The sequence below is a fragment of the Anomaloglossus baeobatrachus genome, chromosome 2 (assembly GCF_048569485.1).
Source record: "Anomaloglossus baeobatrachus isolate aAnoBae1 chromosome 2, aAnoBae1.hap1, whole genome shotgun sequence".
Taxonomy (NCBI): domain Eukaryota; kingdom Metazoa; phylum Chordata; class Amphibia; order Anura; family Aromobatidae; genus Anomaloglossus; species Anomaloglossus baeobatrachus.
In genome coordinates, this window is record NC_134354.1 from 86,848,417 (window position 1) to 86,873,796 (window position 25,380).

Consider the following 25,380-nt stretch of genomic DNA (forward strand, 5'->3'; position numbering starts at 1 on the left):
AGACATGTACAAGTATAATAACATATTTACATTTATGAATATGCTGGTTTCTTCCCTTACGGGAGGCAGGTTACTTAAACGTTGACAAAAAAGATTTTTATTAACCGGGACGGGACGGGACCGGGTCCTTTTCACCTTAGCCCACCCAAACAAACCTAGCCCTGGTGCCACTGCTAAACACTGGTGCGCACCCCTTTTCCCCAGTCCAGGAAACGGGTTCGGGTCCGGGTGTTGCCCACACGGGCCGGGTAATAAGTTCCTTACCCGGCAGTCTCTCTCAGAGGCCCCACGTCCAGGGGACCCCTGACCCGGAGGGTAATCACTGGTTTCCGTGGTGACAGGACCTCGGCCTACTCTGCCCCAGGCCCTTCCTACAACCAGCCTCTCCGGAGACTGCGGCATGATGAAAAGGGTGGTCTGGGGCTATAAACAAGACCCAATAGTTTTTGGGTTGGCCTGCAAGTTCTCAGCCATGTCTTTTTAGAAGGGTATTGAAACGGGGAACATCAAAGGGTCCCAACGGGGAACTGAACTGATTGGTAGCCGGGAACCACTACCACTTTAATACTCTGAATATTCGGGGTATTCGGGACTGGAGGGAGGCGGAGAGTGGTGGCCGCACTGTGGGGCACTTCGGGCTACCCTCCTCCGGACATCTAGGGCAAACCACTCCCTGTCTCCGCAGTGCCGGGTGTACGTTACCAGCTCCCTGGGCTCCAGATCACGGTCGGGATGGCCGATGGGCAGGTGCGGGTAAACATCCCTCCGGGAGACAAATATTTCCACTTCCATGCCCGGTTCAAAGATGAAACCCCATCCTCTTCAGGGGTCAAAGTTCCGGATTTGGCCTTCATGTGTCGGGCCCCTCACCCGGTAGGTGGCATTCCTGAGATTGTCCTTCTCCTGGATGGTTCAGGATAGGACTTCCGCTTTTCTTTTCTCATGGGCCGAAATTTCTTGGCCCAGCCAATATGGAGCGTCTGCGACCTGCTCCAGAGTTACCCACGCGGGGGCCGAGCCCAGCTGGAGCACCTCAGTGTCGGCTACGACTGGCACCTTCAGAAGTGGAGGGTCTGCTGTGATGTGGCTTTAACGGCTGCCCCACAGGCACATTTCTGCTGCACCTCAGCCGAGGCCGGGAGTCTGGGAATGGCCAGCATTCCTCATCATGCCGGCTTCCGGTCGGGGACCGCCTTTGCCTTGGCCGGGCGGACTGCCGGGGCCATTGTCGTCTCGGGCGCGGCCTCCTCCGGGATTGGTGGTGGGTCCAGAGCAAGATGGGGCACCTTCCGCATGCTGGTGGTACGTGGAACCAGAGTCGGTGCCGGGCCGGTGACGGGCGGACTGCTGGCGGCTTCTTCGGGCTGGTACTCGCGGGCCGGTGGGACGGACTCCGCTGCCCGTGTTGGTGTCAGCGGACCGAGCAGTTGTCAGCAGCAACCGGTTTGGGCGGCGAGGGAGGCAGTATGGAGGGCAGGGGCAGACCGGGTCCCTCAGCCTGATCGGCCGGTCCCTGGGGGACATAGGGGCGTGGATCGCTTACCCGCTCCTCTAAGGTTGCCTCTACTTCGTGTGCCCACATGGCCGCAGCCAGCTCCTCCTTCTCAGCCGTCCACCGCTCCAGCATAAAGTGTGCCTGCGCTTGGATCCGGCGACACATCCGTGCGGTCTGGGCTTCTACCCATGCCACTGTTCCGGGCACGAGATCCTGCACTCCAGGCTTGTTGGACAGGTCAGCCATGTTGCTCTCTCGGGGTCCAGGATTCAGATGGGTGGCAGGGTCCTGGAGTCCCTGCCCTTTATCTGCTCGGTCACATGTCGCAGAATTTTCACCCGCCCCCACCGGTCTTTTTCTGGCACTCCTCTTTTAGGCCGGTAAGTTTCATTTTGCGACTCCCGGCCTTGCTTTCCGGCCGTGTTCCCAGAGGGTGGGGCTTTGGCTTTCGCGCCCTTTTCTCGGGGAAGGAGACTTTGGGCGGGAATCTTCACTCCAAAAGATAGCGGCAAGATGGCGGCTTCTGGAAACTTTGCAATGGACCACCGCTGAGTTCAATACAAGGCGCACTTCCACAAGGTAAGTGGAGGGGTAAGTATCCTGTTTGTGACGCCAAGTTTCGGGGTGTGCCGCCCCCATGCCGGCAGCCTGCTGCTGCTCGGGTCCGGGCCTTCCGGTTGGTGGCTCGAGGGTCTCCGGACCCGGGGATCCCGCGGACACTCCGAATGAATAGGGTTGGGGGGTGGTCGTCGTAGGACGGATATATATGGGCTGGGCCGTACTAGGTTCGTTACGCCACCCACAGTATGTGGTGAGTTTGGACACCACTGCTGCAGTTACGGGGCACCCGGGGGAGATGTTGTGCAGCAAGTTGTTAACCCCTCCGTGGGCAGGGATGGTGGCCCCGGGACCTGTTGGGGATTTGTTAATGCAGGGAGATGGGCGACCGCAGGGTGCTGGTGTACTCACTATTGAAGGAAACACACAAGTCTCTGGTAAACCAAGGTGATGGTGGCCGGTGCCCGCAGCCGGCTGCGTTCTGGTCCCCCCCCCTGGCTGGTGGTCTCTGTCTTTCTCCTGCACTTTTTAGAACAGTGGACTGCCTGTGATTGCAACTTCAGGAGTCCGCTCCCAGCTGGTTGTAGTCTAAGGAGCCCTTGCCCGCAGACGCTGGCCCGTGGGATCTCTGAGCCCTGGCAGTGGCCTTTTATCCCCCTCGGTGGGCTGCTGTTTTCAATCGGGACTTTAGGTGGGACAGGACCTATAGTCCTGGCCTCAATCGGTTAATTAACCGGTTCCAGTCGCTTCTGGTCCTGGCTTCAGGATTCGAGTACCCCCCTGTGTGCTCCGGTTTGCGAGTCAGTTCCCCGTCCCGGTCCACCTCGGTTCCACCGAGCCGTCTCCCCGACTCCTGCAGACAGAGACCGCCGTCTGCCTCCTAGCCAGTGGCCCCAGGGCTCTTACCCTGGCGCCGTTCAATTTGGGGTATCCGCCTCTGCTGGAGCTGCACACAGCTCCAGCCCAAACTCCTCTCCAACTTGGACTCTAACACTTGTCTGAACTTTTCCCGCCCAGGGCTGTCTAGACTCCTTGGTGGGCGTCTTCCAACCGCCTGGTTCCGCCCCCTGGTGTGTGTATCTAGCCCTGAAGGGGGTGACTATGGTTTTCAAGGTCGGCTGCTGTTACCTGAGAGGGAAGGTGTTGTGTAGGGGCCTATCTGTGACTACCTGGCCCGGCCAGGGCGTCACATTATTATTATTATTATTATTATTATTATAGGCCCTATTATGTTTGCTAAAAATTCCCTTGCAAGACATTTGAATAGAAATCCTGTCCACTGGGTGTTTATACCAAAATGCAGTTTTTTCCACTAATGAGAAGCAAAAAAGATCTTGAGCAACGGCCGAAATGTGAATTCTTACAAGGTCAGGAGCAAAACCTTATTCCAGTATGTAAAATCTAGAAAATAAAACAACTGAAAGTATCCAGGAAAGAAAAACTTTAAATTTTTTAAATTAAACTCTATCCTTTGTAGATACGAGTTAGTATTTGTTATCTTAAATATATATATATCCTACTGACAAAGTTTATTAACGAAATTCATTTAACTATTAGAATTCTATTTGCTATTTACGAATTCCTGAAAAATATTTTCCTCTTCAATAAATCATAAATCAGATACTTTTCCTGTAGTTTTTAGTTGTAAAACAAACCTTCTTTCATAAATAACCTCAACAATCTCCCAGGCCTCTACAATTGCAATAGTCAACACAGTTCCCTGACTGAACGTCTTTGTAAATTGTATTTATGTTTACCGTGGAGAACACACATTACCTTCCAAAATGTAAGGGATTATAATGGAAAAAATGAATCAATCTCCAAAGAGCCTTAGAAACATTCACATCATTGCTAATTTATATCTCTAATCATCATAATATAGGATCACGTTTCCTCCACAGGTATGTCCTGTATGTTATAATTTGCATAGTAGTTATAGAACACCAAGGGAATTACTCTCTTAGGCTATGTGCACACGTTGAGTATTTGATTGCAGAAATTTCTACACCATTTCTGCAACCTTGGCAGGAAAAATGCAGCGGAAAACTGTGCGTTTTTGCATCGTTTTTTAAGCGTTTTTGCATGTGTTTTTTCATTGGTAAAAAATGCAGGCAAAAACACTTAAATAATTGACATACTGAAGATTATGTTCTGCTCCAAATCTGCAAAGAATAAAACAACATGTGGACAAAACTTCAGGTTTCTCATTGACTTTGCTGGCATCAGGATTTGTGACACTGTACTAAAAACACATTAAAAAACCACGACAAAACATACTGTACATACCCTTAGAGAGCAGGACACTAACATGCTGCTCTCTACTAGAGTTGAGGACGGTTCGCGGTTCGTGGTTCTCCAGTTCGCGGTTCGAGTGATTTTGCGGGCTGTTCTAGATCGAACTAGAACTCGAGCTTTTTGCTAAAGCTCGATAGTTCTAGTTACGTTCGATAACGGTTCTAGCAGCAAAAAGCCAAGCTAATTACTAGCTGGCTTTCCGCTGTAATAGTGTAAGTCACTCTGTGACTCACACTATTATGAAATTTCAGCGTATAGTGTGCGAGAACAGCGCATTCAGATCACTGCTGCTGGGATAATGGCGATCGCCATTTTTTTTTTTTCTTTGTCTTCCTTCCCTAAGCGCGCGCGTGTAGTGGGGCGGGCCAGCATGTCAGCCAATCCCAGACACACACACAGCTAAGTGGACTTTTAGCCAGAGAAGCAATGACATGTGTGATAGGATGTCCATGTCACATGTCCCTGCATTATAAAAACGGGTATCTGCCCGTCCGGACGCCATTATCTCTTCTGCATCTGGGTGTCAGACACCGCTGGCGTAGCTCCTGTCTCCGATACTGCTGTGTACGCTCTACACACAGCGCTATACAGAATAGGGATAAAAGTTTCTATTAGCCCTTGTAAGGGCTAATAACAGCAGGCTCAGAGCCATAGGTGACAGTCAGGTCTGTGGAAACAGATTTTAACAGCTAGAGATAACAGCGTCTGTGTAGCTAAGGTCAGGGACTTCCTCGCTGCATTTCCCCATTAGGAGGGATCGAAAGTGAGGCTTCCTTTCATGTACACTGACCCACAACCCAGCCACTGTACCCTCCTGCCCTTTGCATACTCAAGCTCATTGTTACTAAACCATTATACTAGCAAACACTGAGTAAACTTAGTGGCATCCTAAAAGTGGCTGTTAGACTTCCATTAGTGTACCACTAGTGCAAATCTATTTGCAGCACCACTGCATTGCACACTCAAGCTCATTGTTACTAAGCCATTATACTAGCAAACACTGAGTAAACTTAGTGGCATCCTAAAAGTGGCTGTTGGACTTCCATTAGTGTCCTACTAGTGCAAATCTATTTGCAGCACCACTGCATTGCACACTCAAGCTCATTGTTACTAAGCCATTATACTAGCAAACACTGAGTAAACCTAGTGGCATCCTAAAAGTGGCTGTTAGACTTCCATTAGTGTACCACTAGTGCAAATCTATTTGCAGCACCACTGCATTGCACACTCAAGCTCATTGTTACTAAGCCATTATACTAGCAAACACTGAGTAAACCTAGTGGCATCCTAAAAGTGGCTGTTAGACTTCCATTAGTGTACCACTAGTGCAAATCTATTTGCAGCACCTCTGCATTGCACACTCAAACTCATTGTTACTAAGCCATTATACTAGCAAACACTGAGTAAACCTAGTGGCATCCTAAAAGTGGCTGTTAGACTTCCATTAGTGTCCCACTAGTGCAAATCTATTTGCAGCACCACTGCATTGCACACTCAAGCTCATTGTTACTAAGCCATTATACTAGCAAACACTGAGTAAACTTAGTGGCATCCTAAAAGTGGCTGTTGGACTTCCATTAGTGTCCTACTAGTGCAAATCTATTTGCAGCACCACTGCATTGCACACTCAAGCTCATTGTTACTAAGCCATTATTTCAAATCTGTTTTATTGATGAAACTGTTGTCAACATACAAACATATCATTTGTGCAATTACAATACATAAACATCATTTTCTCAATGCCGGGATAACATCCAGAAATTGTTACATTACTAAATTTCTTGGAATTCTTCAAATTATCTTTGTGATATTACCATACAACCACTTATAAATTATAGGTCAGAATTCCCACTTCTTTTGACTTCCCGTATCCTAATATACTCATTCTCCTTGTGTGTCTATTGTCTTATGAATTATTGATAAATCTTTTCATATAAAAAATGAAACTAGAAAAATGCAGATTAATGTTCAGAAATGAAAGAAAGAAAAGGAAAGATACAAGCATAAAGAAGAGGAAATTAGAGAGAAGGGTGGAGAGGGGGGAAAGCAAGAAAAGCAAAGAAAAAAAGGGGGGGGGGGGAATGAGACTCCCCACCGTTTCTCAGTTCAAAAAGCTCGCCAAACTCTCCACAAACTCTGGGGACTCCATGAACATAATCCATGGTCTCCAAACTGTAGTAAATTTTTCTGTTCCCATTTAGTTCTGCTGTCAGCTCCTCCATTCTCTGGAGGTTTGTCATTTCCTCCAACCAATCCAGCACCGTAGGGCATCTAGTCTGTTTCCAAAATCGTGGGATAATCATACGGGCAGCCGCCAGGCAAAATCGCAACATGTCCCTTTTTTGTGTTTTAATAGCTCCTGGGAGCATAGAAAGAAGAGCAACCTGGGGGGATTTTTCTATTTCACCTCCGCTCATCTTTTTGTACAGGTAGAACACTGAGTCCCAAAAGGGTTGCAGCTTAGTACAGCTCCACCATATGTGTAGCATTGTACCTGTGTCTGTGCCACACCTCCAGCACACATCAGACACAGAGGGAAATATAGCATGTAATTTAGTCGGGTAATGGTACCACCTTGTGAGAATTTTATAACTTTTCTCTTGAGCGGCGCACGCCAAGGAAAGCTTGTGGGTCCACAGGTACGCTCTGCTCCAATTGTCCTCTGGAATATCCTCTCCCAGTTCCTCTCCCCACCTACAGACAAAGTGAGGTTTATCCACCCTATTTCTCTGGTTCAGCATTTTATAAATGAGTGAGATGCCATGTCCAGGTGATGAGCCCTGTAAAAATATTTTCTCAAAAGGAGTAGGGGGTGTCCTCATCCTTCTCTCCCTGTCCTGGTACGAGAGGAAAGATTTCAACTGCATATATTCCATCCAGGAAATCTCTTTCCCTGTGGCCTGCATGGAAATATAAGTTGTTAGGGTGTGTCCCTGGAGCACGTGACAAAAACGAGTATCATCCGCCCGAGTAAATCCCCCGAATCTATGGGAGTGGAGTCCTGGGGGGAACTTCTTATTACCGAATACGGGGGTAAGTGGGCCCTGCTCCTGAGAGAGAGATCCCTTTTTTATCTCTCCATCCCACATCCCCATCGCTGTCCGCGTGAACTCCATTCCTTTCGCTATCTGGATCCTACTTTCTTTCTCTAACCATGGAAGTAAATGTAAGGGAGTTCCCAGCACATCCTGTTCAATCACCACCCATTGTTTCGAATTACCATGAAAATGCCAGTCCAGTAATCTCGTTAGGATAGCTGCCTTGTAATATAATTGAAAATTTGGGAGCCCCGCCCCCCCGTCACTTTTGTGTCTGGTCAGAGTTTTAATTCCTGTTCGGGGTCTCCTGTTCCCCCAGACAAACCCAGACAAGGCTGTCCGGATCTTGGAGAAGTAACTTAGCGGTAGCTGTATGGGTATTGTCTGAAACAGGAACAGGAACCTCGGTAACACATCCATTTTTATCGCGTTTATACGCCCAAACCACGTCAATCTCTTTTTGTCATATTTCTTTAAGTCCCTGATTGTCCTTTCTAATAAGGGGAAAAAATTGTGATGTACAATTTTTGCTGGATCCCTAGGTACCATAACTCCCAGATATTTTAAAACTGACGGTTGCCACTTAAAAGGGAAGTTTTGTGATACTCTCGCAAGGTCTTCTGCCGATAAAGTCACGTTCATGGCCTCTGATTTGGAAAAATTTACTTTGAAGTTGCTTAAGTTGCCAAACTCTTCGAACTCCTTGAGCAAGGACGGGAAGGATATGTGTGGTGGGAAATGAACATGAGAAGGTCATCCGCGAATAGAGCCAGCTTACGGCTCTCCCCACCCGCCTCTATCCCGTGGATGCTTGTGTTGTTTCTCAGGGCGACCGCAAGGTGCTCCATGACTATGACGTATAAGAGGGGCGACAGTGGACATCCCTGTCTCGTTCCATTGTGGACCAGAAAGGATGATGATAGAAACCCATTTGTCCTCACTTTTGCTGAGGGTCTCGTATACAGGGACGCAATTCTGCCCAAAAATTTCTGACCCAAACCCACCTGTCTCAAGGCTGCCATCATAAAGCTCCAACTGACCCGGTCGAAGGCCTTCTCCGCGTCCACTGAAAGTAAACACATGGGGAGAGACTGAGCCCTCGACCGAGCCATCAGGAGGAACAATTTGTTGGTGTTGTCCCGTGCCTCCCGGCCTTTTACAAATCCCACCTGGTCCGTATGTATTATCCCAGGCAGGGACAGGGCAAGTCTGTTGGCAAGTGCTTTAGAGAAAAATTTCAAATCTAAATTAATCAGTGAGATGGGTCTGTAATTTGTAACCAGCAAGTGGTCCTTTCCCGGTTTGGGGATAACACATATGTGTGCTTCAAGAGACTGCGCTACCCACTGGGAGTTTTCACATATGGAGTTAAATACTTTGGTCATGAACGGGGATAACTGAGTCTGAAAAATTTTATAGAACTTGGGGGTAAACCCGTCCGGACCTGGGCTTTTGCCTGAGGGAGAATCCCTGATAATAGATGCCACTTCTGTCTCTGTAAAGTCTGCTTCTAGGTTTTCAACCTCAGTATTGGGTATAGTCGGCAGGGCTGTTTTAAGTATGTAATCATTTATTTTAGTCTCCAAAGCTTCTTGTGGCATATCCCCAAATTTGCCCCTTATGTTGTAAAGGTCACAATAATATTTTTGAAACTGGTCCGCTATGTGGATTGGGTTCTGAGTCAAAAGGCCGTCCGATTTTTTGATCGTAGGGATGTGACTGGGGTCCCCCCTCGGATGTAATAACCTAGCTAGTGGTCTGCCACATTTGTCCGCATATTCATACATAAATCTTTTTAGTCTATTCCTGTGGCGCTCGTATTGTCGGTCCAGAATGGATTTAAGTTCCTCTCTGTTTTTAACTAGCTCTGTCAGTGTCACCGGGGATAATGTCTGCTTATGGATCTTCTCTAGGTCTGAAATATTCTGAAGTAGAGACAGAATAGTTTGGGCTCTCTCCCTCTTAATCCTAGCCCCATGTTTGATCAGAATCCCTCTCAACACACACTTTAGTGTCTCCCATTGAACAGGTAGGGTAGTAGTGTCTCCTGAGTGTATCTCCAAGAATTCATCTATTGTGTTCTGCAGGTCTTTCAAGCATCCCTGGTCCCTCAGCAGACTATCATTCAACCGCCAAGACCACGGCCTCCCAGGCCCATCCGGCATAGTGAGGCTCAAAAATATGGGGGCATGATCTGACCAAGAGATACTGCCTATAGAGGCCTGTATCTGCCATGTCAGGGCCTTCTGACTTACAAGGAATAGGTCTATGCGGCTGTACGAAGAGTGAGCCGGGGAAAAATATGTGTAGTCACGGTCTACTGGGTGTAGTGTTCTCCATGCATCCACTAATCTGAGTTCCTGTATACAACGTTTAACCTTCGTTAGTTTCCTTATTGAGAGAAAGTTATGTCCCGACGTTGTGTCTACCTTAGGGTCCAAAGTGAAGTTTAAATCACCGCCTACGATCACGGTCCCTTCTGCGAATTCATCCAGTGATGACAGGAGAGAGGAGCAGGTCGTCGCCGGATCTCTATTCGGTAGATACCAATTGACAATGGTAAAGATGGATGAGTTAACATTAATTTTCAGGAATATAAATCTTCCCTCCGTGTCCACCCGTGTATCTAGAACTGTGTGCACTAGGGACTTATGGATGCCTATGGACACTCCCTTGGATTTTGACTCTGGGTTGGAACTGTGGACCCAGTTAGTGTAATATCTGTCTCTAAAGATGGGGAGGTGGCCCGTTTTAAAATGTGTTTCTTGGATTAATAGTATATGGACTCTTTTTTTGTGCATGTCAAAAAATATCTGGGAGCGTTTTTGCGGGACATTAAGTCCCCTCACATTTAGTGAACCCCAATTAATCTGCGTCATTCCAATGCGGAGGAACGGTGGGGACTCTAGGGATAGGTTCGGGGATTAGGGAGAGAGAGATGTGCAGGCAAGTAGGATAGGAAGAGCAGGGAAAGAGAAGAGGAAATAAAAGAGAAGAGGTAAGAAGGTCGAGAATACAAAAGAAACTACCAACAAAGCAGTAGAAACCAAAGGCAAGGAGGTCAGAGTGCCTCCCGCCTGCAAGGTCACAACAAGACCCTAACGTCGGGTCTAAAAAGACTAAAAGTAACTGTATAGGTATGAGAATACCAAACTGTCTAACCTAGGGATGGTGAGACTACGCCACTCCTTTATGGCGTGTTATCCCAATCAGGGAGGGAACTTTCTACAAAGGAGCCCCCTGCCCCGGACTAACAATAAGCAATTATTCAACTTAGTTTGTCAGCCAGAGCCCTATATAATGTGAGGACACAAGGTCTAGAGAGAATAATGTGCTATACACAGTACGGGGGTGCCCCCCGCCCCCTCTTCCAGGAAGGCGGGAGGGAACCCCCCCCCCTCATAATCAGAAAGACTTAATCCCCCTGGCAAAAAAATTATAGCAAAACTGGGAGGTACATTCTATTGAGAAACAACCCAATGAATTTTTGTTTATAAACCAATAACTCCTTAAACATCAGACTGGTCTTCCTCTTCGAGGGCCACGCATCCGATCACCATCTGGGGCAGCACCCCATACCCCCATTGGAAACACCGGCCATTCCTCTATAGGCACCAACGGAATGTCCAGGGCTGCAGCAAACGATGGCATATCAGTCGGGTTCCTAAGAACATGCATTCTTCCCGCGTGTCGGACCTGCAGGCGGAAGGGAAATCCCCAGCTGTATTTATACTCATACGAACGGAGCATGTCCAGGAGAGGTTTCAGTGCTCTCCTTCTTTGTAAAGTGAAACGGGATAAGTCCTGCAGAATCTGGACTTGGCTCCCCTCGTATGATGGTGAAACTCCACTGCGCAACTTAAACAGGATGGCCTCTTTAAGGACATAACGGTGGACCCTACAAATCACATCTCGAGGTCTGTCATTCTGTGTAGGTCTAGGGCCAAGCGCTCTATGCACTCTGTCTAGCTCCAGGGGTTGGCTTGATGGTTCACCCAGGATCTCATTAAACATCACTTGGAGGGCTCTCTGGAGATCCTTAGGTTCAACAGACTCTGGTAAATCCCGGACCCTTAAATTGTTTCTCCGGCCCCTGTTTTCAGCATCGTCCATTGCTTCCACCATATATTGTATTTGGCGGGAGTGTTGATCCAAAATGGCCCCTTGTGCCTGAGTGGTGTCTTCTATATTCTGTATTTTAGCTGCCTGTATTTGGTTCTGAGTGTCCACTCTTTCCACCTCCCCCCTCAGGGCCGACAGCTCTGTGCGGTATGCCTGTTCCAGCCTTGCTATATATGTCTCCATATCTTCTCTGGTGGGCATAGAAGAGATGTGTGCCCGGATTTCATTAAGTTCTGTCAGCACTCCTGGTTCATGTGATCTTATTGTACTTGTGGCAGGCTCTAACTCTGCTTGCATTTCCATATCATACACACTTTGACTCAGGCTGTGTCTCACTGAAGATAGGAGATTTCCACTAGCAGGGCCCTGTTCCCCATTTGCAGCATTAACAGCCTCTGCTTGAGATTTATTATTGTCCTCCTTCTGTGACAGGGGTAAGGGCACCTCTCCCCCCTCCTGAGGCCTCCCCACTGCAGGTCTGCAATCAGCATTGGTGGGGGTTGTACCCATGCTCCCTGCTCCAGGGATCTCCTGTACCTGAGACCTTGTATACTGGCTATCTGGGGTTATCAGCTGCCTCTCCTCCGCTGCCCGGGTGGTTTCCTCTCTCTGTCTCTGCTGCTGCTGGGGCTTCCCCTGCCTCTCCATCTTGGGAGATGTCTGCAGTGCTGTCCTCTGCTTCGGCCCGGTAAGGAAGCCTCTAATTCCCTTCTCCTCTGTCCGTGACGCTCCTCTGCTGGGCCCCTGGGAGCTCTCCCTTCTCCTGCGCTGCATATCCTTTTCTTCAAGGCTCTTGGGCTGGTTTAATTGTCAGTAATGTAGTCCGGTGGCAGGAGCTGAGACAAACACGTCCTCACTCCTCCATAGCCAGGACACGCCCCGTTACTAAGCCATTATACTAGCAAACACTGAGTAAACTTAGTGGCATCCTAAAAGTGGCTGTTGGACTTCCATTAGTGTCCCACTGGTGCAAAGCTATTTGCAGCACCACTGCATTGCACACTCAAACTCATTGTTACTAAGCCATTATACTAGCAAACACTGAGTAAACTTAGTGGCATCCTAAAAGTGGCTGTTGGACTTCCATTATTGTCCCACTGGTGCAAAGCTATTTGCAGCACCACTGCATTGCACACTCAAGCTCATTGTTACTAAGCCATTATACTAGCAAACACTGAGTAAACTTAGTGGCATCCTAAAAGTGGCTATTGGACTTCCATTATTGTCCCACTGGTGCAAAGCTATTTGCAGCACCACTGCATTGCACACTCAAACTCATTGTTAATAAGCCATTATACTAGCAAACTATGCTGCCAGTTTAAGGGCCATAGTTGCATTGTCAGGGATAGTTACTGTTGTTTATTCTGCTGTTAATAAAGATAGACCACCGCTGCAATCTACACCACCTCTCAATTTTTACTACCACATTTTAAGTGCACAATCTTGTCGCAATCAAAATGAGTGGCAAAATGACAGATGCTGGTGGAAAGGGGAAGAGGCGTGTTGGAAAAGGAAAAAAAGGGTTTGTCCGTGGGGAAGGTGGCAAAGCTCCATTAACATCTGCTGAAGATAGACCATCTTCCAGCAAAAGTAAGATGTCTACTACTTACCGTGGACAATCCGATGTGCTCCCTTTTTTAGGACACGAACAACTGGAACAAAGGTAGATGATGGCAAAAAAAAGAAAATGCTTGAATGGATCTCAAGTTGTCCAACAAGTGCCCTCTCTGCCACCTCAACTACCGCATCCAAAAAACACCAGTCCTCTGAGTTGTCATCCCAATCACACTTGCTTTCTCCCAGCTCTGAAGTCTCCATCCGCCCTGCACAGTATGGTGGAACTGAGATGGCTGAGTCTGCAGAGCTGTTCAGTCACACTATAGCCTGGGAATCAGAGGTCTACTCCCAAGCTACAGTGAGTACAGACCAGGAAATGGTCTGCAGTGATGCCCAGAACCTTTATGACTCTGATTCAGGCCGTGAGGACCAATTTTCTGAGCATAATATTGACCCTTATTCACAAACTGTAACACCTGTTGTTATAGACAATGAGGAACATACTGATGACGATGAGACGCAGATACCAGATTGGGATGACAACTTAAATATTGGTTCACGTCAGGAAGAGGCTCGGTCTGAGGGTGAGGGGAGTGCAAATACAACGCTTGATGAGGAAGTTCTAGATCCCATCTACTGTCAACTCACAGTCAGGCACTCGAGGAGGTCAACAGAGGCGGTGGAGGAGGATGCTACTGACGACAAAGTTACCTTGCGCCTTCCTGGACAGAGGAGTAGTACAGGTAGCACGTCTACAACTGCATCCTCAGCCACCACTCTGCCTCTGAGCACTAGTCGGGGGGACTCAGCAGGTCGCATGCCCTCTAAGCCTTGCCTAGCCTGGACCTCTTTTGACATAGAAAAAGATCGCCCAAATCATGTGATATGTAAAATTTGTCGTGATTCTGTTAGTAGAGGGCAAAACCTCAGGAGTTTGACAACTTCTTCCATGAATCGTCACATGAATAAATATCATATGTCCCAGTGGGAAGCTCACCGTGCTGCAATGCGGTCTAGCGGAGCGAACCATCCACCGCCTGCTCCTTCAAGTGCTCTTCATCTTCTAGGACTGTGGGGACAGCTGTCACACCTGTTTTTTTACGCACAACTTCCATTACTGTAACTGCAACAGGCAGTTTGCTTGGTAGGTCGCCATTTGGTTTGGAAGGGGAAACAAATGCGTGTGTACAGCTCTCTCAGACATTGATAGCATCAACATTGGATGACGGCAACATCATGTCTACGCCTGCACTTTCCTCACAAACCTGCATTTTTTTCACGGACACCCTACTCACCACCGTCTACACACAGCAGCCAGATCTCTGTCCCTCAGATGTGGACAAATAAAAGGCCATTTCCTGCGACCCATGACAAAGCTAAGAGGTTGACTTTATCCCTCTGTAAGCTCTTGGCTACCGAAATGCTGCCTTTCCGCCTGGTGGACACACAGGATTTTAGAGACCTTATGTCTGTCGCTGTGCCCCAGTACCAGATGCCCAGTCACCACTACGTCTCTAAGAAAGGTGTGCCTGCGCTACACCAGCATGTCGCATACAACATCACCGCTTCCTTGAGAAACTCTGTGTGAACGGGTGCATTTCACCACCGATACTTGGACCACTAAGCATGGACAGGGACGTTACATGTCGCTGACTGGGCACTGGTAAATATGGTGATAGATGGTGAAGGGTCTGCTGCACAAGTCTTGCCGTCCCCACGACTTGTGTGTCAATCCTCTGTCTGTCCAAGTTCTGCCACTGCTTCTGCCTCCTCCAGCTCGTCTGGGTCCTCCACCTCCGCCCCAAGCCTGCCTGGTCAGGCCACCAGTGTTGTAACTGCGCAGAAGGAATCACGCACCCCTCATTACTATGCTGGCAGCAGAGCGCAACGGCATCAGGCGGTCTTTAGCTTGAAATGTCTTGGAAATAGGAGTCACACAGCGGCTGAGTTGTGGGCAGCTCTGGAGACTGAGTTTAAAAAATGGTTGTCTCCACTCAACCTGCAGCCTGGTAAGGCCTTGTGCGACAATGCTGCAAACCTGGGTGCGGCCCTTCGCCTGGGCAAGGTGACACACGTGCCTTGTATGGCTCACGTGTTGAACCTTGTTGTCCAGCAATTTTTAACCCCCTATCCCGGCCTAGATGGCCTTCTGAACAGGGCACGAAAACTGTCTGCTCACTTCCGCCGTTCAACCACTGCTGCTGAGCGACTTGCATCGCTCCAGAAGTCTTTCGGCCTGCCGGTTCATCGCCTGAAATGCGATGTGCCGACACGCTGGAATTCGACTCTCCACATCTTACAGCGACTGTGGCAGCACCGTCGAGCCCTGGTGCAATACATCATGACATATAGCCTGGGCCAACGAGATGCAGAGGTGGGGCAGATCACCCTGATGGAGTGGTCTCAGATCAAGGACCTATGCACCCTTCTGCACAGTTTTGACATGGCAACGAATATGTTTAGCGCTGACAATGCAATTATTAGCATGACAATTCCAGTCATTTACATGCTGGAGCACACGCTAAACACTATTCGGAGTCAGGGGGTGGGACAACAGGAAGGGGAGGAACTACAGGAGGATTCATATGCGCAAGACACAACAACATCACCAAGGTCCAGACGTTCATCATCACCAAAGCGGCAGGCATGGGACCATGGGGGACAGGGATCAACAAGGGCGCATAGTAGCAGGCGAAATGTTGAGGAAGGTGCAGGAGAACATGAAGAAATGGAGGAAGAACTGTCCATGGACATGGAAGACTCAGCGGATGAGGGAGACCTTGGTAAAATTTCAGTTGAAAGAGGTTGGGGGGAGATGTCAAAGGAAGAAAGAACGGTTAGCACCTCTATGCCACAAACACAGCGTGGACTTGGTCCGCATGGCTGCGCAAGACACATGAGCGCCTTCTTGCTGCACTACCTCCAACATGACCCTCGTATTGTCAAAATTAGAAGTGATGATGAGTACTGGCTTGCCACACTATTAGATCCCCGGTACAAGTCCAAATTTGGTGACATAATTCCAGCTATAGAAAGGGACGCACGTATGCAGGAGTATCAGCAGAAGCTGTTACTCGATCTTACCTCGGCTTTTCCACCAAACAACCGTGGTGCAGGGAGTGAATCTCCCAGTTGTAACTTGACAAACATGGGACGGTCTCGTCATCTTCAACAGTCTACCCATACCAGTAGCACCGTATCTGGTGCTAGTAACAGCAATTTTATGTAATCTTTTCATAATTTTTTTAGACCATCCTTTGCAAGGCCACCAGAGACAACAAGTCTGACACATAGTCAATGGCTGGAGAGGATGATACAGGAGTATCAACAAATGAACATCGATGTCATGACTTTGCAAATGGAGCCTTGCTCATTTTGGGCTTCAAATCTTGACAAATGGCCAGAGCTCTCCACTTACGCCTTGGAGATTTTGCCATGTGCATGTCCAGCTGCCAGCGTTGTCTCTGAACGTGTCTTCAGTGCTGCTGGGTGTGTGCTGACAGATAAGCGCACGCGTCTGTCCAGTGACAATGTGGACAGACTAACGTTCATCAAAATGAACAAGTCATGGATCCACGAGGAATTTACTACCCCTGTGTCATCCTGGGGAGAGTAAATGCTTGTGGATTTTGAATGTGCTTGATGCAAATCTACCTGTGAAGTGTACAACTGGGGCACAAGTGCTGCCACTGAAGGGGTGTGTGTGTGTGGGGCCCAATTTTTGGAAAAAAGGGAGACTCCGCTTGGAGTAACCCTTGCTTACATTGTTTTTAAAAATGATCCAAGATGAACAGAGCTGGGATCAGGAAAGACTTAGCTACCTACCACGGTGTCATCCTGGGGACGGTTAAGAATGGCGTATTTTTGAATGTTCTTGATGCAAATCTAGCTGTGAAATGTACAACTGGGGCACAAGTGCTGCCACTGAAGGGGTGGGTGTGTGTGTGGCCCAATTTTTGGAAAGAAGGGAGACTCCGCTTGGAGTAACCATGGCTTGCTGTGTTTTTTAAAAGGAGCCAAGATGAACAAGTCATGGTTCAGCAAAGACTTTGCTACCTACCCCGGGGTCATCCTGGGGACGGTTAAGGATGGCGTATTTTTGAATGTGCTTGATGCAAATCTAGCTGTGAAGTGTACAACTGGGGCACAAGTGCTGCCACTGAAGGGGTGGGTGTGTGTGGTGCCCAATTTTTGGTAAAAAGGGAGACTCCGCTTGGAGTAAACTTGCGATGTTTTGCATGATTTTAGAAGGGCATGCCATGCCTATATCTGTGTCTCCTCCTCTTTTTCATTGTCCAGCTCTTTTGTTTTCGCATGAGTATATGTCCTTGTCACTTTCCCATGTGTTTGTGTTGTGTTGTGAGTTGTTTGTCACCTTTTGGACACCTTTGAGGGTGTTTTCTAGGTGTTTTTATGTGTTTGTGATTGCCTCCCATTGTTTCCTATGCGGTTCGAGTGGTTCGCCGAACCGAACTCGAATGAGACCTCCGTTTGGCGAACCGAACTCGAGTCGAACCGCGACCGGTTCAATCATCTCTAATCTCTACACCGTGTGCAGAATTATTGGGCAAGTTGTATTTTAGAGGATTTTTTTTATTATTGATCAACAACTATGTTCTCAATCAACCCAAAAGAATAAATATCAAAGCTTAATATTTTTCGAAGGTGGAGTGGTTTTTTTTTAGATTTGGCTATCTTAGGAGGATATCTGTTTATGCAGGTAACTATTACTGAGTAGAATTATTAGGCAACTTAATAAAAACCAAATATATTCCCATCTCACTTGTTTATTTTCACCAGGTAAACCAATATAACTGCACAAAATTTAGAAATAAACATTTCTGACATGCAAAAACAAAACCCCCAAAAATTAGTGACCAATATAGCCATCTTTCTTTCTGATGACACTCAACATCCTACCATCCATAGATTCTGTCAGTTGCTTGCAGCAGCCACCACAGCCTCCCAGACACTGTTCCGAAAGGTGTACTGTTTTCCCGCTCTGTAGATCTCCCATTTTATGAGGGACCACAGGTTCTCTATGGGGTTCAGATCAGGTGAACAAGGGGGCCATTTCATTATTTTTTCATCTTTTAGACCTTTACTGGCCAGCCACGCTATGGAGTAGTTGGATGCATGTGATGAAGCATTGTCCTGCATGAAAATCATGTTTTTCTTGAACGATACCGACTTCTTCCTGTACCACTGCTTGAAGTAGTTGTCTTCCAGAAACTGGCAGTAGGTCTGGGAGTTGAGCTTCACTCCATCCTCAACCTGAAAAGGTCCCACAAGTTCATCTTTGATGATACCAGCTCCTACCAGTACCCCACCTCCACCTTGCTGGTGTCTGAGTCAGAGTGGAGCTCTCTGCCCTTTACTGATTCAGCCTCTGGCCCATCAAGAGTCACTCTCATTTCATCAGTCCATAAAACCTTTGAAAAATTAGTCTTAAGATATTTCTTGGCCCAGTCTTGACGTTTTATCTTATGTATCTTGTTCAAAGGTGGTCGTTTTTCAGCCTTCCTTACCTTGGCCATGTCCCTGAGTATGGCACACCTTGTGCTTTTTGATACTCCAGTAATGTTGCAGCTCTGAAATATGGCCAAACTGGTGGCAAACGGCATCTTGGCAGCTTCACGCTTGCTTTTCCTCAATTCATGGGCAGTTATTTTGCGCCTTTTTTGCCCAACACGCTTCTTGCGACCTTGTTGGCAATTTGCCATGAAACGCTTGATTGAACACGTTTCAAAGGTTTGGCAATTTTAAGACTGCTGCATCACTCTGCAAGACATCTCACAATTTTGGACTTTTCAGAGCCGTCAAATCTCTCCTCTGACCCATTTTGCCAAAGGAAAGGAAGTTGCCTAATAATTAAGTGCACCTTATATAGGGTGTTGATGTCATTAAACCTCACCCCTACTCATTACAGAGATGCACATCACCTTATTTACTTAATTGGTAGTTGGCTCTCAAGCCTATACAGCTTGGAGTAAGACAACATGTATAAAAGGTATCATGTGATCAAAATACTCATTTGCCTAATAATTCTGCACACAGTGTATTCATGCTACATGTGCTCCAGTGCTTCTTACCTGGGCATTGTGTACTATTTTGATCCTGATTTATGCAGCATGTTCTCTACTTCTGCCTACACTGCCCTCTACCTGTGCTACATGTGCCATACTCTTTCATAGCTATACTAAATGTTCTGTTTTAGCTCTCTATTAGTGATGTGCAAACCCACAGGTATCCAGAAATGGCAGGTCTATCTGAATTTATAAAAAAAAAACCTGATTCAGGCCCGGAATTGAACCCGGATATCTGCCCGGATGCCGATCCCCATATAAGTCTATGGGGACATGAATCATGCTCTTTAAAATGGTGGTAGAAAGGGCTAGGGGATTTTAGTAGGTGCGCTATACTTACCAGTCTTCTATTACACTATTTCTGGGGCCGCTCATTAACCTCATGCATAGGCATAGCTTCCCTGCCCACCGTCAGTCCCGGCGTCTGTGATTGGTTGCTTTCAGCCGGATCCACCACCCTATGTGACAGCGTGTGTGATTGCTTGCAGTCACACATGCTGTGTGTGTCCCTATAGTGGTGTAAAAATAAATAAAAAGTAGGCGTAGGGTCCCCCCATAATGATACCCAACACAGAAAAGGCATACAGCTACATACTGCAGCCCCCAGCCATGGGCTTATGTTGCCTGTGTATCAAAACTAGAGGGACCCCATGTGCCTTTTTGTTTTTTTAATATTATTATTATTATTAATTAAATAAATAATTACATTTTCTCCCTCCTTACATGATAGTTTATATAATACCACAATCTCTGTAGCTCTTGAACCTGCTGCCCCCTTCATGCATACCAGAACTCGCACAGTCAACTGGCAACCTTGGCACATGAGCCAGACTAAAGAACTGATATGGATTTCCAGGATTGCTTAGCGAAGATGGAAGAGGTCTAATTCCACTGAGCACTTCATTGCATACAAAATGTCCCTCACCAATTTCAAGAATACTTACTGTTGCCAAACAAACCTACTTCTCATCTCTTATATCCTCTCTGTTTCACAACCCTAAACAGCTATTCAACGCTCTCCTCTCATCTCAGCTGAAGACATTGCCTCTTTCTCAAGAAGAAGATTGATAACATCAGAGCAAGCTTTGGTCCACAATTCCACAGCCCCTCTTCATAACTACTCAGCCCTTTTCCTTCAAATCCAACTTCTCCACAATGACAGACTAGCAGATCTCCTCACTTCTCTCCAGATCACCTCACCACCTGCGCACTTGACCCACTCCTATTCCACCTCATTCCCAACCTCACCGCAGTCTTCATCCCGACCCTAACACATCTCTTCAACCTATCACTAACAACGGGTGTATTCCCTTCATGCTTTAAACATGCCTCTATCACACCCATCCTCAAAAAGCCCTCTTTTGACCCATCCTCTGTGTCTAGCAATCGCTACATATCACTTCTCCCCTATACCTCACAACTACTGGAACAGCATGTCCATATTGAAATGTCCTCCCACCTCTCCTACTGCTCCTTTTTTGTCCGGTTACAATCTGGCTTCCGACTGCATCATTTCACTGAAACTGCCCTAACTAAAGTGACCAATGACCTACTAACTGCTAAAGCCAAACGACACTACTCTATCCTCCTCCTGGACCTGTCCTCTGCCTTCGGCACAGTAGACCATTCCCTCCTATTACAAATTCTTTCATCTCTGGACATCACAGTCTTGGCCCTATCTTGGATTATTTCATACCTAACAGACCAGAGATTCAGCATCTCCCCCTCTCACACCACTTCCTCATCTTGCCCCATATCTGTTGATGTCTCCCAAGGTTCCGTTCTTGAACCCTTTGTCTTTTCCATCTACACCTTCAGCCTGGGACAGCTCATAGAATCCGACAGCTTTCAGTATCATCTCTATGCTGATGATACACAGATCAACCTCTCTGGACCTCCTTGCTAACCAAAATCCCAAAATCCCACAATGTCTGTCTGCTATTTCATCCTTCTTCCCTGTGCAATTGCTAAAACCTAACAAGGACAAAATGCAGATCATTATCTTTCCTCCTCCTCTCTTAACTCCCCAACAAGCCTATCCATCAAAGTCGATGGCTGTTCACTTTCCCAAGTCTTGCAAGCTTGTTGCCTTGGGGCAATGCTTGACTCTGCTCTATCCTTCAAGCCACACATCCAAGCCCTCTTCACCTCCTGTCTACTATAACTCAAAAATATCTCCTAGATTTGTCTATTCCTTAACTGAGAATCTGGAAAAACACTAGTCCATGCCTTCATCATCTCCCGCCTCGACTACTGCAACTTCCTACTTTGGGGTCTCCCTTTTAACACTCTTGCACCCCACCAATTAAGACTCCTTCCGTTATCTTTGCTTCACTCAACCTTGGAAAGTCATCACTGAGATATTTGAAAGCTTTTCTATTTTTTATCCATTGCTTTTACAGAGTTCATCATTAGGCCAAACGTGATATGCAATGGTGTTAATAATTAAATCTTCTGTGGGCCAACAAATGCTGATTGCAGGACATTTTTACTCCCTGGCTGAAGTGAATGTCTCTTTTTATGTAGTGATATGCTCTTGCACGACTATCCCACTCACACAGAAAGCAACAGCACTTTGTGTATGAACCCTGGAGACCAAGTAAGAGGGCAATCACCTATAAGTCACCAAGAGGGGCTACAAATATTGTCATAGTTCAGGCCCCTCAACAGCTGTTTCATATTGTCATAGGTTTCTTTCAGTGGAACGGCATAACCAACTGGAATTGAGGGTAACGCATTGTCATTATGCTGCAAGATGTCTTTTAGGCTTGCTTTGGATGAATTGATGAAGAGCCTCCATTCCTCCGGATTATGAAATCCTCCGAGCTTCAATTAAACTGTTGATGTTGTTGTATCCTGCAAGATCGTCCTCCATGAAGAAATATTGGGCAAGATCTTTATCACAGTTGCAGCACCAAGAAACAAGCTACAAGTTTCCACCGCTGTAGCCGGGAACCTAAGAACTCAGCCCTAAGGGGGCTTTACACGCAACGACATCGCCAACGAGATGTTTTTGGGGGTCACTGAATTCGTGACGCGCATCGGCCTCGTTAGCGACGTTGTTGCGTGTGAAACGTACGAATGACCGCTAACGATCAAAATTACTCACCTAATTGTTGATTGTTGACATGTCGTTCTAATCCCAAATATCATTGCTATTGCAGGACGCAGGTTATTCGTCGTTCCTGAGGCAGCACACATCGCTACGTGTGACACCCCGGGAATGAGGAACAACACCTTATCTGCGTCCACTGGTAACCAGGTGGGCGTCACTTTCTTTCGGCTGCTCTCCGCCCCTCCGCTTCTTTTGGACGGCTGCCATGTGACATCGCTGTGACGCCGCTCGAACTACACCCTTAGAAAGGCGGCGGTTTGCCGGCCACAGCGATGTCGCTAGGCAGGTAAGTCCATGTGACGGGCGATGTTGTGCACCATGGGCAGCGATTTGCCCATGACGCACAACCGACGGGGGCGGGTGCTTTCAACAGCGATATCGCTAGCGATGTCGCTGCGTGTAAAGCAGCCTTTACTCTTGGGCACATTCAAATATCTAACAAAGTCGTTCGTTAGCCAAAGTTATCTGAGCTCACAAATCTCCAAGGATGCCCAAACTTTTTTGCCTGAAATACAAAAGAAAAGTGTCATCTTTAGTTTTATGCTTTTTAGAGATCATTTCATCTCCAACTTGCTTAACTGTTAACAATAACAGTAATTTTGACCAGGGGTGCCCAAACTTTTGCATGCCACTGTATACTAAATGTACTGTGTTACTCTATACTAATACTACACATACTGTACTGTTCTCTACTTAGGATACATGTATTGTACTGCTTTCTACCTGTACATGACCAGTACTGTTCTTTACCAATACTTAGCGGACTGTACAGCTCTCTTCCAGCACTACAGTATATGTACCATATTCTTTACAATATTTACAACCTAGAATGGTCTTCCCACAACATATTAATATTGTATTCTAAGAAGTGTTAATAATTTGTAGATCTCATGTGTCCTCAAAGTATCATTAAATAGCTTCATTTTGTAATTGGAAATACTTGGTATATGTTATAGAAAAATCTTGAAAGGATTAATAGTTTTCTTACATTTCCTGCATATTTTATTATGAAGATGTGTCTTCTAAAATATGTTTTAAAGATATTATGTCCCTTTAACTGTTTGTTTTTGTTTTTCAGTTCCGGCTTATAGAAAATGGATCTCTGGACACAGCTGATATGCATTGTCTAAAGTATCCTAACCTTGGTCCTTACCAGAATGCAACAAGCTACAATGGATTTTGTTTGTCTTTTGGTTAATTTGGAAGTTGTTTTGTTCTGGGGTCTTCTCAATTCCCTTATTGTGTGTTGCTTACCTTAATGACTGTAAGATAAATTGCTCTGTCATCACAGCTGTCATCGTTGAGGAAGGGGCGGCTGTCATTAAAGTAAATGTCTAAAAATAATTTGCACCAGTTCATGATTTATAGTGTTTCTTACATCAGTCTTGATGAAGGATGCACCAGTGTAAGATGCGTCAACTCATTAATAAATTTGGCACAACTTTCAGCTGCTGTGCACCCCCACAAGAAATGTAGAAATGCACTCCAGTACTACATGTACTGTAATGACCTCCCAGAGCTGGAATACATGTCTGTCATCATTTATACCACTGGTGTGGCATAAATTTCGATGAATTTGTTGGCCATGCTCGGCAATGTCCTCTAATACCTAATCTTTGCCCACTTTTCAAAAACTGGTGGAGCTGGTATAAAATCATGTAAAAGTTGCAAAATTTTGCATAAGTATTATCTGTGGCAAAAATGTCAACATTTCATATATTTTTACATTAGAATTTTGAACAAAGACAGCTTGTTGAATCTGGTCCATGGTCTTTTAAAATTAAATTGGAGATTGGAAACAAGTAAAGTGGTTTTCTCAAGATTGAAAGATATGGCGTATGTAAAGGACAGGGAATAAGTTACTGGTCCCAGCGGTTGGGCACCCGGTGATTCCGAGAGTGAAGTGAAGGTTGAGAGACAGTGGAGCAGCGAGATGTTCACTCCATTTATTATTTAGCGCTGTATCTCCGACAGTCTCATGCGTAAAGAGTAGAGAGGAGGTTCATTTGCTTGACCTTTGCTCCATTCTGACTGAACTTTTTAGAGCCTCATTCTCGGGATCACTGGATGCTCCAGCGATTATAGCCCAAGCAATCAGTGAGTTATTTGTACCGCCCCGCTCTCAGCAGCCGAGCTGCTCGGATCCGGACCTTCTGTGGGTGGCTCGAGGGTCTCAGGACATGCGGGACGCGGGATCACTCAGATCAAAAAGGGGCTTATAGTGGTGGATGTAGGACGTATATGTACGGGCTGAGCCGTATTAAGTTTGTGACGCCACCCACGGTATGTGGTGAGGTTGGACACCACCGCTGCAAATACGGGGCACCCGGGGGAGATGTTATGCAGCAAGTTGTTAACCCCTCTGTGGGCAGGGATGGTGGCTCGTTGGGGTTTTGGTGCAGGGAGATGGGCGACCGCAGGGTGCTGGTGTAGTCAATATTGAAGGAAACACATGAGTCTCTGGTAAACCAAGGTGATGGTGGTCGGTGCCCGCAGCCGGCTGCGTTCTGGTCCCCCACCCGGATGGTGGTCTGTGTCTTTCTCCTGCACCTTTGTAAGATGGTGAACTGAGCTTGCAACTTCAGAAGTCCGCTCCCGGCTGGATGTGGCCTAAGGAGCCCTTGCCCGCAGACACTGGCCCATGGGATCTCTGAGCCCTAGCGGTGGCCTTCTATCCCCCTCGGTGGGCTGTTGTCTTCTAATAGGGACTTTGGATGTGACAGGACCTCTAGTCCTGGCCTCAATCGGTAAATTAACCGGTTCCAGTCGCTTCTGGTCCCGGCTTCAGGGTTCGAGTACCAGTTTCCGAGTCGGTTCCCCAGGGTCCACCTCGGTTCCACCAAGCCATCTTCCCAGCTCCTGCAGACGGAGACCGCCATCTGCCTCCTAGCCACTGGCACCAGGGCTCCTACCCTGGCACCGTTCAATTTGGGGTATTCGCCTTTGCTGGAGCTGCACCCAGCTCCAGCCCACACTCCTCTCCAACTTGAACTCTAACACTGTACTGTCTACATTCTCGCCCCCGGGCTGTCTAGACTCCTTGGTGGGCGTCTTCCAACTGCCTGGTTCCGCCCCCTGGTGTGTCCATCTAGCCCTGAGGGGGGTGACTAGGGT